Source organism: Galeopterus variegatus, unplaced genomic scaffold (assembly GCF_000696425.1).
Source record: "Galeopterus variegatus unplaced genomic scaffold, G_variegatus-3.0.2 Scaffold73, whole genome shotgun sequence".
Classification (NCBI taxonomy): Eukaryota; Metazoa; Chordata; class Mammalia; order Dermoptera; family Cynocephalidae; genus Galeopterus; species Galeopterus variegatus.
The window spans coordinates 437,128-452,826 of NW_007726184.1; the positions used below are offsets into that span (position 1 = coordinate 437,128).

The window sequence follows — 15,699 nt, forward strand, 5'->3', positions numbered from 1 at the left end:
GGGGGGGGGGGGGGGGGGGGGGGGGGGGGGGGGGGGGGATTGCTGAAGTTTTCTAGCCCCTTGGGCCTTAGGAATTCACCCTCTAGAAGTCACTCTGCTTTGATTGTGTGGGTGGGGGCTGTCGGGGTATCACGTGCAGGGGGAAAGGCTGCTTGAGGTAACATGGGGAATCCCAGATTGGCCTCCTGGCTGACTGCAAGTGCTGAGTCACAGCTGGGTCAGAGCCAGCCCCACAGCTTCCCCAGGGCCACACCCACCTCGCCCGCCACCCACCACCTGCACAGCCGCGGGCTCCAGACTCAGTCTTGGGTGTGAACCTCACGTTTGCCCTACAGGCCCTGGGGCTGGGTCTCCCCACCTTGCCCCTCTCCTCCTGCCGGACTTGTCTTTCTTTCCTCTTTCTGGACTCCTGCCTTCCAAAACCCACCTGTCCTTCAAGGCCAGAGCCTAGGCTCTGCTTGGTGGGGAAGCCCCGCAGGCGGGGAGCTTTCTGCCCGCCCAGCCTCTATGCATATTCCCCACGACGGGAGAATCGTCCCTGTTCCCCTTGCAGCTCTGGCCTTCCAGACTGACCTTCTCTGGCAGTGGGTGCCTTAACCTCCTGCTTGGTTCCTGTCAGCCAAGTGTCCCCTGCAGATGGCAAGCCCCTGGCCTGAGTCCAGGGCACAGAGGAGGAGCTCTGGGCTCCTGCTTAGCTTGGGTGCTGGAGGGTCCTGTGGTCTTGAGAAATGAGCCACCACCCCGTGGCCTCTGCTGGTTTGGCGTTGGCTGAGAGGGTCCTGGGGGCGGTGATGGGGACGACTGTAGGTGGGACTCCATCCAGGGCCAGGACCACCTCCTTTCCCTGCTGATGTACTTTCACCTCCTTTTGTTACCGGTCTCTGTCCCAGAGCTGAGGGGAGTGGATGTGGCCAGGACCTGGGAGACCTCAACCCCAGAGACTAGGGGCCAGTAGGAGGCCACAAATAGAAGGAAGTGGCCTTTGGGGCTGTGGCCACACTGACTGGACACCTGGGGCGGCGGGCGGGTGCTGGCGGAGGTGGGCCCTGGAAGGCGAGGGAGCACATCGGTTTGTCCCCCGGGGATGCCACAGATCTCATGGCCTCACCTCCTGCAGTTTGAAGGGACGAGACATCTACGAGAGTGGCAGGGAGAGATGGCCAGCAGTCACAGGTGAGCCACGACATGCTGGGCTCCCGGCGTCTGCAAGTGTCACTTGTGCTCTTGCCCCTCAGAGCCCAGTCCACAGGCCCAGGGGATGCCAGCTCGGCTGCCCCCCATTCCTTCTGTTTCCACCAGCACTGAGCTCTCGTGGGAGCCAAGCCACCCTGCTGGGGAGCCAGGGACACCTGGAGAAAAAGCTAGTCCCTGAGACAAGGTGTGTGGGATGGAAGCAACTGTGGGCAGAGCTAGGGAGGCAGCTCGGGAAGGGAAGGGACGCGCCTGCAGAGGGGCTGGATGTGAGGAGAAGGCCGTGAGTGGGCAGCCCCCTCCTCTCCCGTCCCCTCTTCGTGCCCCTTCCGCAGCTGATGAGCTCCTGTCCTCTGAAGCACCTCCCGCAGCCTGAGCCCTGATGGCCAGCCACACTCACAGTGCACGGAGAGAGCTGCCAGCAGCCCCTGAGCAGGCCGCCTACAATGCCACCACGACTGAGGCTTCTGCGTGCCAGACACCGGGCCTAGGACTTTGCATATTTCCTTCCTAATATGACTTCGAGGCATGTATTATCATCTCCTTCTGTGGATGGGAAATAGGGGCTCCAGAAGCTGGCTCTGGGCCTCAGGATGGGGTGAGCCAGTGGCCAGTTTTCCCAGGGGTAGCCACTGGCCGACTCCTTGGTTGCAAACCCAGGAACGCTGAGGACCTTATGCAGGTGTGTCCGCCAGGACTCCGCGCGCTCCCGAGACCCAGCCCTGCTCTACGCCTCGGCGCGCGCTGCTCCCACCGCCTTTCCATTCACAGGCGGTCACCAGAGCCCAGACTCTACCAGATGCCAAGTTCAGAAGTATTATCGTTATTCCACCATTATTATCTCCATTTTATTGATGAGAAAACTGAGCCTCAGGCAGATTAGGTAGGGTGCCCAGAGCCACACACATAGCTTATAGGGACAGAGCTGGAAAAACAAACTCCAAAGGCTGAGCTGTCACCTCCTAAGCTGGAGGCCTCCCACCGTCCTCCTGACTTCCCCGGGAGGCCTGTCCACGTGCCTCTCAGCCACACACTCCCTCTGCCTTCTACATGCCTCTGTGGTTCTGGTCTGGACACGTGCTGGCTCTCCAGTGCACCGGGCCTCAGGCCTCGTGCAGGTCACTGTCCCTCTGTGTGTCTGTGCCGTCCCCGCCCAGCAAGGCTGGTCCCGCACTTTCCCGCTTGCCTCCTCCTGGGCACTCCTTCCTGACCATCAGCCAAAACCCTCCTCTGGGATGGATCAGAAGCTCTTTCACATTTGTGCAAAAGAATACAAAGCCCTGGACAGCTAGGACAACCTCGAAAAGGAAGAGTAGAGGGGTCGCCTTAACTGTGCGAAGATCCCGCACAAAGCCATGGTAATGAAAACCTCTCGGTCCAGGCACGAGAGCCAAGGACCAGTGGGGCAGAACAGATCACCCGAGGGACACAGCGAGCCTGCGAGAAAGCGGACACCTCAAGTCTGTTAATGCTGCTGGGAAAATGAGCTCACCGTGTGCAGAAAGTAAAGATTGGTTTTCTATACATCACCACATACAAGGGTAAACTTAGGATGAATTGAAAACAAATGTAAAAATAAAACTAAATTGCAAAATAGAAAAAACACAAGCAATAGCTTTGTGACCTATGGAGGAAAACATTTTTTAAACCATCCTTTGAAAGCACAGACTATAGGACTGGCGGGTTAGCTCAGTTGGTTAGAACCTAGTGTTGTAACGCCAAGGTCAAGGGTTCTAATCCCCATCCCGGCCAGCTGCCAAAAAAACAAAACAACACACAGACTATAAAGGGAGAAATGGGGGAATCTGAGAAATCTGTTCAATGCAGGGTTTACAGGCCAAGAACAGACTGGAGGAAGATACTTGCAATGTCAAAAACCATCAAGGGGCCTGGCATCTAGAATATTTGAGGAGGGCCAGGCGGTGGCTCAGTCGGGAGAGTGCGGTGCTGATAGAATATCTGAGGAACTCCTGCAAAGTAACAAGAGCCCCAGTGGATAAAAGGGCAATGAGCTGAACAGGTAAGTTACAGATGAGTGTGGCAGAGACAATGATGTGTCGTCGTCTCCTCTTCCCCGGGCACACGGGAAAGCCACGCCCGGCATCTTCCCCTGTGGCTCTGTGGGGAGCGTGCGGCAGGCTCCCCCATGGGGACATGAGTGGCGAGGCCCTGCAGCTTCTGCTCCAGTCCAGTCCAGAGTGAGCACCTCAAGTGCAGAGCTCATGACAGCAGAGATGTTCGATGGGAACAGCACCTTGCAGTGAGCTCAAAATCCACCGCGCAGGCCTTAAGCTCCCGAGACCTCAGCTGCTGGGCCACATCCCAAGGTGTCACATCTCCCACGGAGGAGAGGGGTAGCTGCCGCAGAGGCCTGCGCTTCCCAGGCAGTGAACAGCGTGGTGGCGGGTAGCAGGGCTGTCCCCCTCTCTCTCCGAGGCTCTCTGCTCTGGAGCTCCCGTTGTGGGTTGTGGCCGTGGGTCCTTATCAGATCTGCTTCCCGGTCTGCTCGCTTCCACAGGGGTCACATCTGCACTGTGATCTGAAGCCTTTCCCTGGCCAATCCTGCTTATTCCTCTTTTGTCTGTCACAGACATCACTCATCCCTTCTCAAAAACTTCACGCTCTCCTGGCTCTGTCTCAGCATGTGCTCACAGGAGGATACAAACTGTACTCCTGAATGACAGCAAGAGGAAACCCAAAGGGCTTCTGAACAACGATGCTCAAACTCATTGCTTACCATGGAAATGCAAAAATAAAATAACATGGAGATATCATTTTATACCTATTAGGATGGCAGAAATCACACAGCTAGACTCTGCCATGTGCTGGTGAGTGTGGAGGCAGCAAGCCCTGCTGGTGGCGGTGCAGAGTGGCGACACACAGGCCCACCCCGAGGCCAGTAATTCTGTCCCTAGAATTCTGTTCCTAGATGTCTCTCTAAAGTGATTCTCATTCAGGCTTGTGGGGCCATGTTTGAGGATGTTTATCTGAGAGTTATTTGTCGTGGCAGCAAGTTGGAGGTAATCAGGGGTTCCATATTCTGGGGATCAGCTGAACAAAATGTGGGGGATTGGGCCGGCCCATGGCTCACTAGGGAGAGTGGTGCTGACAAAATGTGGGGGATGCCCACAATGGAGCTCTCTGTGGCACTTAGAGGTAATGCACACAGCAGCTTGGAGCGGTCACACGAACAGTGATGAATGAAGAAAAGAGTGTATTAATTAACAAGCACACAAACAAAGCAGCAGTATATTTTGTACAAACCATCCACACACAACGATGTGTGACATGGAAAGCAGATTTTCTTCCTCTCTGACTCTACAGGAGGTGGAGCCAGGTGTCAACCTCACACAGGCACTGCACATCAGCTATCAGTGGCCTCAACTCTCCACGCTCAGCCTGGACATGCAAGGGCATAAACAGGCTGTCACCACGCCCCTCCCCCTCGCCCTGTGGGTGGCACTCTCCACCTGTGTCTGTGTGCAGGCGTCTGAGGCTGGGGGCGGGCCTGGGCTCTGTTCTCCTGTGAGCCTGGCCCAGGCTGGGTCTCAGCTGGAAGCCCAAGGCCAGAGCCTGGAAGGGCTGAGACACTGCAGGAGTTCACAGAGGCCCAGCACTGTTCCCCTGAAGTTGGCTGGGACCTGGGCCTGTCAGAAGCCACATAGGAGGAGGGTCATAAGGGATCCAGAATTGGGAAGAAGGAGGGAAAGATTCGAGTTTTGCTAAAAAAGGATAATTTTTGCCTTTGACCACAGGGCAGGACAAGATAGGTGTGGGACCTCCCCAGGGCCAGGAGAGGAGGTCACCTAGTGAGGACACAGGCAGTGAAAAGAAAGAAACCCAGCTGGTTTTCTCACGATTCTGGAGCCAGAAGTCCGAGATCAGTGTGTCCGCAGGGCTGGTTTCTTCCAAGCCTCTCTCCTTGGCTAGCAGACGGCCGTCTTCTCCTGAGCCTACGCATGTGTTACTTATGAGCGCGCCTGGGTCCAAATTTCCTCTTCTCCTAAGAACTCAAGTCATATTGGATTAGGACCCACCCTAATAACCTCATTTAACCTTAATTGCCTCTATGTCCAAATTCTGCTGGGCGTTACTGGGCGTTAGGGCTTCAACATATGAATTTCGGGAGGGCACAATTCAGCCCAGAACAGTGGCCTTTGAAACAATGTTTTAGAAACTGGGCTCTTTAAAGATATTTTTGAAAATGCCTGCCTCTGCTATGGGTTAAATGTGTCCCTCAAAAGTTCATACTAGAGGGGCCGAGCCTGTGGCGCACTCGGGAGAGTGCGGCGCTGGGAGCACAGCAGCACTCCCGCCACGGGTTCAGATCCTATATAGGGATGACCGGTGCGCTCACAGCGCTCACTGGCTGAGCACGGTGCGGCAGGTCTCAAAAAGGACAAAAAAAAAAATTCATACTAGAAACTTGATCTCCACTGTGACAATACTGAGGGTGGGAGATCCAGTTATGGTAATTGAAAGGTGGGGCCTTTGAGAGGTGATTAGGTTGTGAGGACTGTGCCCTTGTGAATGGATTGACCCATTCACGGAGGAGAGTAAAGGCCGTAATTGTGATGGCTTTATGACGAGAGTGAGCAGTCAGCTCTCTCTTGCTCAGCCTGTTCTCACCACGTGACACCCTGAGTTGCTGTGGGGAGTCATTCCACCAGGAAGAAGGCAGATGTGTCACCTGGACCTTGGACTTCTCAGCCTCCAAACTGTAAGAACGAAAATTTCATTTCTTTATAAGTCACCCAGTTTCAGGTATTCTGTTTTATTCGTTTGTTTTTTGGCAGCTGGCCCCTATGTGGATCTGAACCCTTGACCTTAGCGTTACAAAGTGTTACGGAAATGGACTGATACAGCTTCTTTCTGCAACCAAAGGGGAACTAGGAAGAGTCTTGGGGGTTCACAGGAGGCACAGCGTGGCAGCAGGAAGCAAGAAGAGGCCCCAGTGGGAAGTGAAATGCGGGCAGACTTGGACTGTGAGCCCCACCTCTCCACTGAAACCCTCTCTGTTGAAACCTCACTGGGTTTGGGGTTTTGTTTTCATTACTAAGAGAATCTTTCTCTCTTACATATGTGTATATTGTTTCATTCTTAAATTAGGGTATAATTTTACATACAGTTTTTTTTTTTTTTCCTTTCTGTCTTTTGTCGTGTCCGGCAACGGATCGCAACCCTCAGTGTTGCGCCCGTACCAGACCGGGACCGGCAACGGAATCGCAACCCTCGGTGTTGCTCCCGCACCTCGCTCAGCCAGTGAGCGGGAACCGGTCTGTACATGGGATCCGAACCCTCAGCGGGAGCGCCACCACGCTCCCAAGCGGCGCACTGTAGCAGTGCGCCACCGGGCCGGCCCATACATACAGTTTTGACAAAAGTATACAGTCAGGTAACAACCACTACAAATTTTAGAGGAACTTCATCACCCCAGCCCCAGGTTTCCCCTGTGCCCTTTCACAGCCAACCAGCCCCTTCCCCTCCTAGTCTCTGACAACCACTGATCTGTTTTCTGACTCGATAGTTTTGCCTTTGTGCCAAAGTCCAGCTTCAGTGAGGGGTGGGTACCCGAAAAGGGAGAGAGAGTCAGCAAAAATAACAAACACAGACGGAGACCTCAATGCATCAATATGCACATTCTCTCTCTGCGGGCTGTCAGCGTGTTGCAGCTGGAGCGCAGTAGAGCATGAGACAATGCCTTTTATTTAATTTTACAGCTCTGTAGGGGGCTTTGGGTGCTATTTTTATTACATCAGCAAGCTTGAGTCAATAATTCAAAAAGCACGGGGGAAACTTTTTTGGTGGTCAGCCAGTTTTTTCCCTTCGTCAGCACGTTTCAGGTGATTAGCTCGTGCTTCCTCCTTTTGGTATCAGGTTATCAGATCAGGACCATCTTCTCATTGTCCTGAAGTTAACCTGTGACCTTTTCCTGTTGGCAAGCTGTAGTTAATATCTACCCTATTAACAGGGTGGGGCTATTGCAGTTACAAAGTGATAGACAGTACTATCATATGACCTATGTCTATTGCTAACTGTAAGTACAAATTTGCTAAAAGGAAAAATGCTAACATTTAAATTCTAATGGGGGTCTAATGATCTTATGTTCTAATGGAATGAAAAAGAACAATGGATATTTGAGCAGCATTATCATGCACATTTTGAGGTTATGCATTGGCTGTGGCCCTGTAATCTTGATCTAAATGTTAAAGTGTCCTTGTGCACAGCACCATCCCTCACAAAACTAGGTGTACTCTCTTATTCTTTTAAGATCTTATTTTGCAGGTTTAATAATTTTACAGAATATATTTTTATCCCAATACCTGATTTTTAATGATTAAAACTGGACACCACCAAGTAAAGGGGGTTCTACAGTTTCATTCCCATATACTTAATTTGTCCCAATCATATAATTTCTCATTAATGCCAACCATTCTCTTGCCATTAATATAATCTCTAGTAAATGGTGTTTGCCAACTTACATCATATTTTGGACGTCCCCTAAGGGGATACCAAATTTTTCCCTTTCTCATATTATATCCCATGTAACCATTTACCCAGATGGTGGGAAGAGGATGGGGACTTCTTTTATTTATTAATTTCTCTAGTAAAGGCAATTGCTCATGATTAATCGTAACAGATGTTTTTGAAATATCCATTGGCATAATTAATTGACTCAAAAGGGACAATTTGGAATTGTTCAATCTTCCTGGATCTTTGGTGGGACTATCTAATTTTATGACAACAACTGTTTGTGTGTCATTTTCTGCATCTTTTGGAAACTCAGGAAACTGCCATGCTGGCCAAAACATCAAAAGAGAAAGTAAAAGCAGTACCACCATGCCAAGGCAGAGATCCTTACAGTGAAAGCAAGCGCTCGTAGCAGTGGCACTGCCAGCAGCTCTCCCTCTGGCGGCCTTGCCAATTCGGAGAGGGCAACCCAAGCTATTCTTTTCAGGATTCTGCCATGGTGTGGACCGCACCACCTTTGCAAGAAACACCATCCTCTTGTTTTGCAAATTCTGCTGACAGATTTTGAAGCCCAAAATGTAATAGAAGCAGCAAATTGAGACTGGGGGGATTGGGGTGGGGAGAAGCTACCTGACTGCAGGGAGCACTTGAGAGGGCTGCAAAAAGCTAAGAGGAGGTGCAAAGGATTGGGGGGTTGATTGGTACATGTCTTGTCCAGCATAACAGGGTCAGCAGCCCCCAAAGTGCATAGAATAAAATCCCACAGCTCCCCCAGGCTCCCCGAGCCTCCCTGCTTACACTCCCCGCCACCCTCCCCTGCACCCAGGTCCTTCCCTCCTTGGGACCCTGCAGCAGACGTTTCCTGTGTCCAGATGCCCTTCTCTTTTCACGTCTAGGCACTTTTTGACTTTCAGCCATGGGTTTAAGTATCTCCTCCACAGATGACCCAGTCTCAGCTCCAGCCACTGGCCCTCCAGCACCCTGTGGGTCTTCTGTGCAGCACTAGCCACCACCTGCTTGTCCTCTTGTCCACACATCCCTCAAGCCCTGTCCTCGGGGAAAGGACTCTCCAGTGCCGGGCGGCAGTCAGAACACAGACATTCCAGGATATTCCAGGCTGTGCTGTAGAGGAAGATGACGCGAGGCCGGGAAAGCACAGGGAGCGACAGAGGCAGGTGACAGGACTGGAGCTGAGCGAGGGTGCAGTCACGTGGGACTCTGCAGGCCGCTGAAAAGACCTTGGCTTTTATTCTGCACAAGATAGAGCACCATCGAGGATTTTAGAGTAGAGTGACATCAACTGGCCTTTTATAAAAGGAGAAAGGATACAGGGAGCCCAGGTGGAAGTGAGGGGCCTGCCCGGAGGCTACTGCCACCATCCAGCAGGGAGGACGGCGGCTCAGGCGAGCCCCAGAGGACGTGCAGCACGTGGGGCTGCGGACACGCTGGTGGGGAGGCGAAGGGCACAACGGCTGTGGAAGTGGCGGTTGCCAGCAAGATTAAACGTCCCTCAGCCCCGTGACCCAGCAGCGCCACCCCTGAGGGTTAGACTCCAGGGACGCGAAGCCTGCTCGGCGGACAACTCGTGCGCAGCGTTGGCGGCGGCGCCACCCAGCAGCTGCAGGGCTCCAGGCCCGGGAGCCGCCTGCGCCGGGACGCCCGGGAGCCGCAGTTTGTAGCGACGGCCCTGAACCGTCGGAAAAAAGAGGAGGCAGCATCCGGAGCCGGAGTCCCGTTCAAGGAGGCGGACGGGCTCGGCAGCGGGCGGGCGGCTCCTCGGGGCCTGCTGTGGTTTGGGTCGTGCACTTAGGGGTTAGACGTGCCCTGTGGTCCCAGAAATGTCCTTGTGGAAGGGACGTTGGTGCAGAAGTGAGTTCTGCCTTCTGCTGGCCACGGGAGTCGCGCTGCACGGGCCGGCACGGCCTGTCCCCTTCCCCAGGCTGGCCCGCACCTCCTTCCCGCGCGGGCACAGGGCCCAGCGGGCCCACCCGTGCTGTCATGTGTTCTGTGATCGCAGACACCCAAGTGAGTATTGGCCCCTTTCCACCAGTCACCGTGGGAGGAAGTACGATTGTTTGACTGAACCTGCTTTTGTTCAAAATTTCTAGATTGTCCCTTTTGATTTTCTTCAAAATTTGGTTCAAAATTTCTTGACTGTCCCTTAAGAGTCAATTTAAGCTGCACATAAAAACCAGAAGTTTCATTTAAATTTAAGTGGGAGATAAAGTTGGACTCCCTTTAAGTGGAAATTGGCATGCCCCATCCTCTCTTTGTGGAATGGTGAAATTAATCTTTCTCTTTTTGCTTTGGCTGCCAGGAACCTCAGAGACAACCCAATTAAAAAACACTAACTGTGGACTGACGTGTGGCCACGTCGCACGAGGCGTGTGGCCACATCGCACGAGGCATGTGGCCACGTCGCACGAGGCGTGTGGCCACGTCACAGGAGGCGCGTGGCAGGGATGGCGCTGGTGCCGGCCTGGACACAAATGTCCTGGTTCTACTTCCAGTACCTGCTCGTCCCGGTGCTCGACCTGCTGGAGCCCTGGGAGCGGACCGTGTTCAATCCCGTGCTGGTGTCCACTGTGGAGATGGCACTGCACACAGGACGTCTTCATGCCCCAGCACGTCATGGCAACATTGCACTACTTTGAAATTGTACAGAGAATGACCAAGATGTGACCAGAATCGGGAACTCCTAGATGTCAACGTAACCAGCCTTATAAAGACTAAAATTCATGCGCAGAACAGGAAAATCATCCTGACTCATGTGATATGTTCTTTATTTTTAATTTTAACCACAACCCTCAGTGTCGCACCCGTACCGGACCAGGACCGGCAACGGGATCGCAACTCGGTGCTGCGCCCGCACCTCGCTCAGCCAGTGAGCGGGAACCGGTCTGTATGTGGGATCCGAACCCTCGGTGGGAGCGCCACTGCACTCCCAAGCGGTGCACTGTAGCAGTGCGCCACCGGGCCAGCCCTTAAAACTATTTATTTCTTAACAATGAAAAAGATCTTGCTAAAGTTAAAATAAGGAGCATTTCACCCTTTAAATATTTAATTCTTATGTGAACTTATTTCCAGAAAATTTTGGCAATGATTCTTATGACAAAAGGTGAAGTAGCATTATTACATAATGCTTCTATGCCATAGAGTTTTTAATAGAAGGTAAGTCAGTTTCCTCTGAGGGCCACTATTAACAAAGTGTACTTCTGTACAGTTAGTTTCATGATTGTAATGGGTGCTGCAAATGTATTTGCACATTGCAATAAGATATGATGAGAGGAACTGTTGTTAAAAACTACAGCAAAAAGTGTAAACTTGGTTAAAATCCTTTCACTCTTTGTATTTTTTAAAAAAGATTTTTATTCCTTAAATGTAAAATGACTACCTAATTTTGGGTTGTAAACTCATTAAATTCAAAGAGAAAAAAATACCACTTGTTATTTATCCTTTAATTACTTGGCTATGGAACTCTGATAAAGTAATCAATTTGAAATGTGGATAATGTTGCCAAATTTTAACAAACTCTTCCATTATGTGATTGTGAAGGTGTATTGCTGTCCTTGCCAGCTGAAAGCAACCTGCTTCTGGGGGGCCTTGTGGACAGGGATGGAGAAAAAGGCATTTGCCAGATATTTGCTGCATACCAGGTACGTGTTAATTTGTTCAAGCAATGAAACCACATCTGGTACAGCTGCTGCGATTGAAGTCACCATTTGGTAAAGCTTACAATAATCCACTGTCATTCTCCAAGATCCATCTGTCTTCTGCACAGGCCAAACCGGAGAGCTGACTGGCAATGTGGTGGGACTCACCACCCCTGCCTCTTTCAAGTCCTTGATAGTAGCACTAGTATCTGCAGTCCCTCCAGGGATGTGGTATTGTTTTTCATTTACTATTTTCCTAGGTAGAGGCAGATCTAATGGCTTCCATTTGGCCTTTCCCACCACCATAATAATCCTCACTCCACTGGTCATGGAACCAATGTGGGGATTCTGCCAGCTGCTAAGTATGTCTCTTCCAATTACACATTCTGGAACTGGGGGATAAAGACAGGATGGGTTCGGGGACCCAATAGACCCACAGTGAGTCAGACCTGGGCTAAAACTTCATTTATCACCTGACCCAGTAAGCGGCAAGGCTGGGCATGCACAGCAGTGCTCAGTCATCAAGTGGAAGTGGTATATACGTGACTGGGCCTGAGCAGGTCCTGAAGGCACAGGTAAGTTACATGAAGAAGTGGCCCAAATGCCCGTGGTCCCCACTCCTGCTACACTGCCTTCTCCTCCCCAGCCTGCACCTGTGGCCTAGTGGGGTGTACCCTGTGATCAGTTGACAGAGGAAGAGAAGGCTAGAGCCTGGTTCACAGATGGTTCTGCACGATACGCAGGCACCATGAAAGTGGACAGCTGCGGCACTGCAGCCCCTCTCTGGGACATCCGTGAAGGACAGTGGTGAGGGGAAATCTTCTCAACGGGCAGAACTTCGGGCAGTGTGCCTGGTTGTGCACTTTGCCTGGAAGGAGAAATGGCCAGATGTGTGATTATGTACTGACTCATGGGACATGATTGGAAAATTGGTGAGAAAGAAATTTGGGGAAGAGGTATGTGGATGGACCTCTCAGAGAGGGCAAAAGATGTGAAGATATTTGTTTCCCATGTGAATGCCCATCAAAAGGTGACCTCAGGGGGCCGGCCCGGTGGCGCACTGCTACAGTGCTCCGCTTGGGAGCGTGGTGGCGCTCCCGCCGAGGGTTCGGATCCCACATACAGACCGGCCGCTCACTGGCTGAGCGAGGTGCGAGTGCAGCACCGAGGGTTGCGATCCCGTTGCCGGTCACAAAAAAAGACAAAAAGGAAAAAAAAAAAAAAAGGTAACCTCAGGGGCCGAGCCCGTGGTGCACTCGGGTGAGTGCAGCGCTGGGAGCACAGCAACACTCCCGCTGCGGGTTCGGATCCTATATAGGACTGGCTGGTGCGCTCACTGGCTGAGCGCGATGTGGGCAACACCACACCAAGGGTTGCAATCCCCTTACTGGTCACGAAAAAAAACAAAAAAAAGGTGACCTCAGCAGAGGAGGACTTTAATAATCAGGTGGACAGGATGACCCGTTCTGTGGATATTAGTCAGCCTCTTTCTCCAACCACCCCTGTCATTGCTCAGTGGGTTCATGAGCAAAGTGGCCATGGTGGCAGGGATGGAGGTTACACATGGGCTCAGCAACATGGACTTCTGCTCACCAAGGCCGATCTGGCTACGGCGACCACTGAGTGCCCAATCTGCCAGCATCAGAGACCAACACTGAGTCCCCGATATGGCACCGTTCCCCGGGGTGATCCACCAGCCTCCTGGTGGCAGGTTGATTACACTGGACAGCTTCCATCATGGAAGGGGCAGCGTTTTGTCCTTACTAGAATAGACATTCTGGATATGGATTCGCCTTCCCAGCATGAGTTACTTCTGCCAAAGCTACCATCCGTGGACTCACAGAATGCCATATCCACTGTCATGGCATTCCACACAGCATTGCTCCTGACCAAGGAACTCACTTCACAGCTAAACACGTGTGGCCATGGGCTCATGCTCATGGGATTCACTGGTCTTCCCATGTTCCCATCATCCTGAAGCAGCCAGTCTGATAGAATGGTGGAATGGCCTTTTGAAGTCACAGTTACCTGCCAGCTAGGTGACAATATCCTGCGAGGCTGGGGCAAAGTTCTCCAGAAGGCTGTATATGCTCTAAATCAGCGCCCAATATATGGTGCTGTCTCTCCCATAGCTAGGATAGATGGGTCCAGGAATCAAGGGGTGGAAACGGAAGTGGCACCAGCACCATTACCCCTAGGGACCCACTAGCAAAATTTTTGCTTCCTGTCCCTGCAACTTTATGCTTTGCTGGTCTAGAGGTCTTGGTTCCAGAGACGGAAATGCTCCCACCAGGAGCATTGAACTGGAAGTTAAGGCTGTCACCCTACCACTTTGGGCTCCTCATAGCTCGGCATTAACTGGCTAAGGAGTGACTGTGTTGGCTGGGGTGATTGACCCAGACTACCAAGGGGAAGTTGGACCACTACTTCACAATGGAGGTGAGGAAGAGTATGTCTGGAATACAGGAGATCCCTTAGGATGTCTCATAGTACTGCCATGCCCTGTGATTAAGGTCAATGGAAAATTACAACGACCTAATCCAGGCAAGATTATGAATGGCCTAGACTTTTCAGGGATGAGGTTTGGGTCACCCTGCTGGGTAAAGAACCACAACCAGCTGAGGTGCTCGCTAAAGGCAAAGGGAACACAGAATGGGTAGTAGAAGAAGGTAGTTATAAATGCCAGCTTCGACCACGTGACCAGTTACAGAAACAAGGATTATGATTGTCCTCCCTACTGTGTTAAGAATATGTCTCTGTGTACTTACACTGTATATATATTAAGCAATTAACTTTGTTTTTATTCCTCTTTATTCTTATCATGTACCATGAGACTTACTAACTTTATATCAGCATTTAAATATTGTAAACTTTACCTCACAGTATTTGCAATTAAGTCATCAGATGTTAGGAGAAGGGTAAATATCACCTAAGGACTTTACCTCTTCTGGGAAATGGATTAACACATTTTCATTTGTACACAAGATAGTTCTATCACGTTAGGAGGAACTGTTACATTATTGTCCTATTTGAAGACTGAGTATGATTTAAGGAGATAAGTATGGATACCAAGTGGACAAGGGATGGACTTGTGATGGTTAATTCTGTGTCAACTTGATTAGATTAAGGAATAGCAAGAACCTGGTAAAGCTATCTTTTTAGGTGTGTCCATGAGAGTGTTTCTAGAAGAGACTAACATATGGGTCTGAGTGGATTGGGTGGAAAAGATCTGCCCTCACTATGGGCAGGAACCATCCAACCTGCTGGGGGCCCTAAGAGAAGGCCAATTGCTCTCACTACCCGCTGCAGCTGGGACAACACTTGAGCTTTCAGTTCCAAGACTTACACCAAGGACATCATCAGCGTCTCTGATTCTGAGGCTTGGGACTTGGACTGAGCCACGCTGCCAGCATCCAGGTTGCAGCCGGCCTGTGGTGGGACTTCTCAGCCTCCACGGTTCATATTTATATACATATCCTATTGATTCTGTCTCTTTGGAGAACCCTGACTAATACAGTGATTTTTAGTTTAATAGTATTTAGTAAAATTCATGCCACAGTCATTTAAGAAAAATTGGAAAATTCAAAAAGGTGGAAAGAAGAAAATCACTGTGACTTTACTATTTTAATGAAACCATGTGATGATTTTTGGTTATATTTTCCTTCCAGTCTTTTTCTAAAATTTAGCTTGTATTCCTATGCTCAGGTGCGGCAACTTTCTTGGTCCTATTTGCTTCCTCATCCTTTCTAGAAACGTGCTTCCCTGTTTCTGTTTCTCTTTTGCGGGCCTTACGTGTATTTCTACGCTGGGCACAGTGACTCGCAGGTGCTGCCGCGGCCTATCTGTGAACGGGGGCTGGGGAGTGGCTTAATCAGATTGTTTTTGACCCACAGGGCTTTACCCGCATTTTCCATCTCTCTCGGTTCGTGGGCACGAGAGTTACTACCCCAGAGGCTGTTCCACACACAGCTGGGGAGAGCAGGTCCTCAGGAGCAACGTCGGGAGTGATCCCAGCGTCGCTGGGTAAGTAGCCAACTTTCCCAGACGACTGCTTTGACGGGGACAAGCGATGGTCGGAGGGTGCAAACCGTGGTACGCCGTGCTTCAGGCCCACGTCATTTTTACAGTATTATCGGCCCCTAGCCAAGCCGGAATCGGTCCCTCCCCCAGCCCTCTTCGCGGAAGTGTGGCTCAGCTTTGGGGACCAGCACGGGCGTCCGCTGAAGCGACGACCGGCCTGGGCCCGGGGACGGGGCGGGGTCAAGCGGGGGCGGGAAGGGACAGCCAGCGAGGAGCGGGGCAGCTAGCTGGGGCGGGGCGGGGCAGCTAGCGGGACAGCCGGCGGAGGGCGGGCCTTCTCCTCCACCTGTGACCAGACTCTACA

At 51.6% G+C, this 15,699-nt stretch overlaps 1 pseudogene; it reads left to right on the plus strand.

The window, feature by feature from the left end:
* Positions 1-10,121: 10,121 nt before the first annotated feature.
* LOC103595000 lies at positions 10,122-15,622 on the plus strand (annotated as a pseudogene).
* Positions 15,623-15,699: the final 77 nt, after the last annotated feature.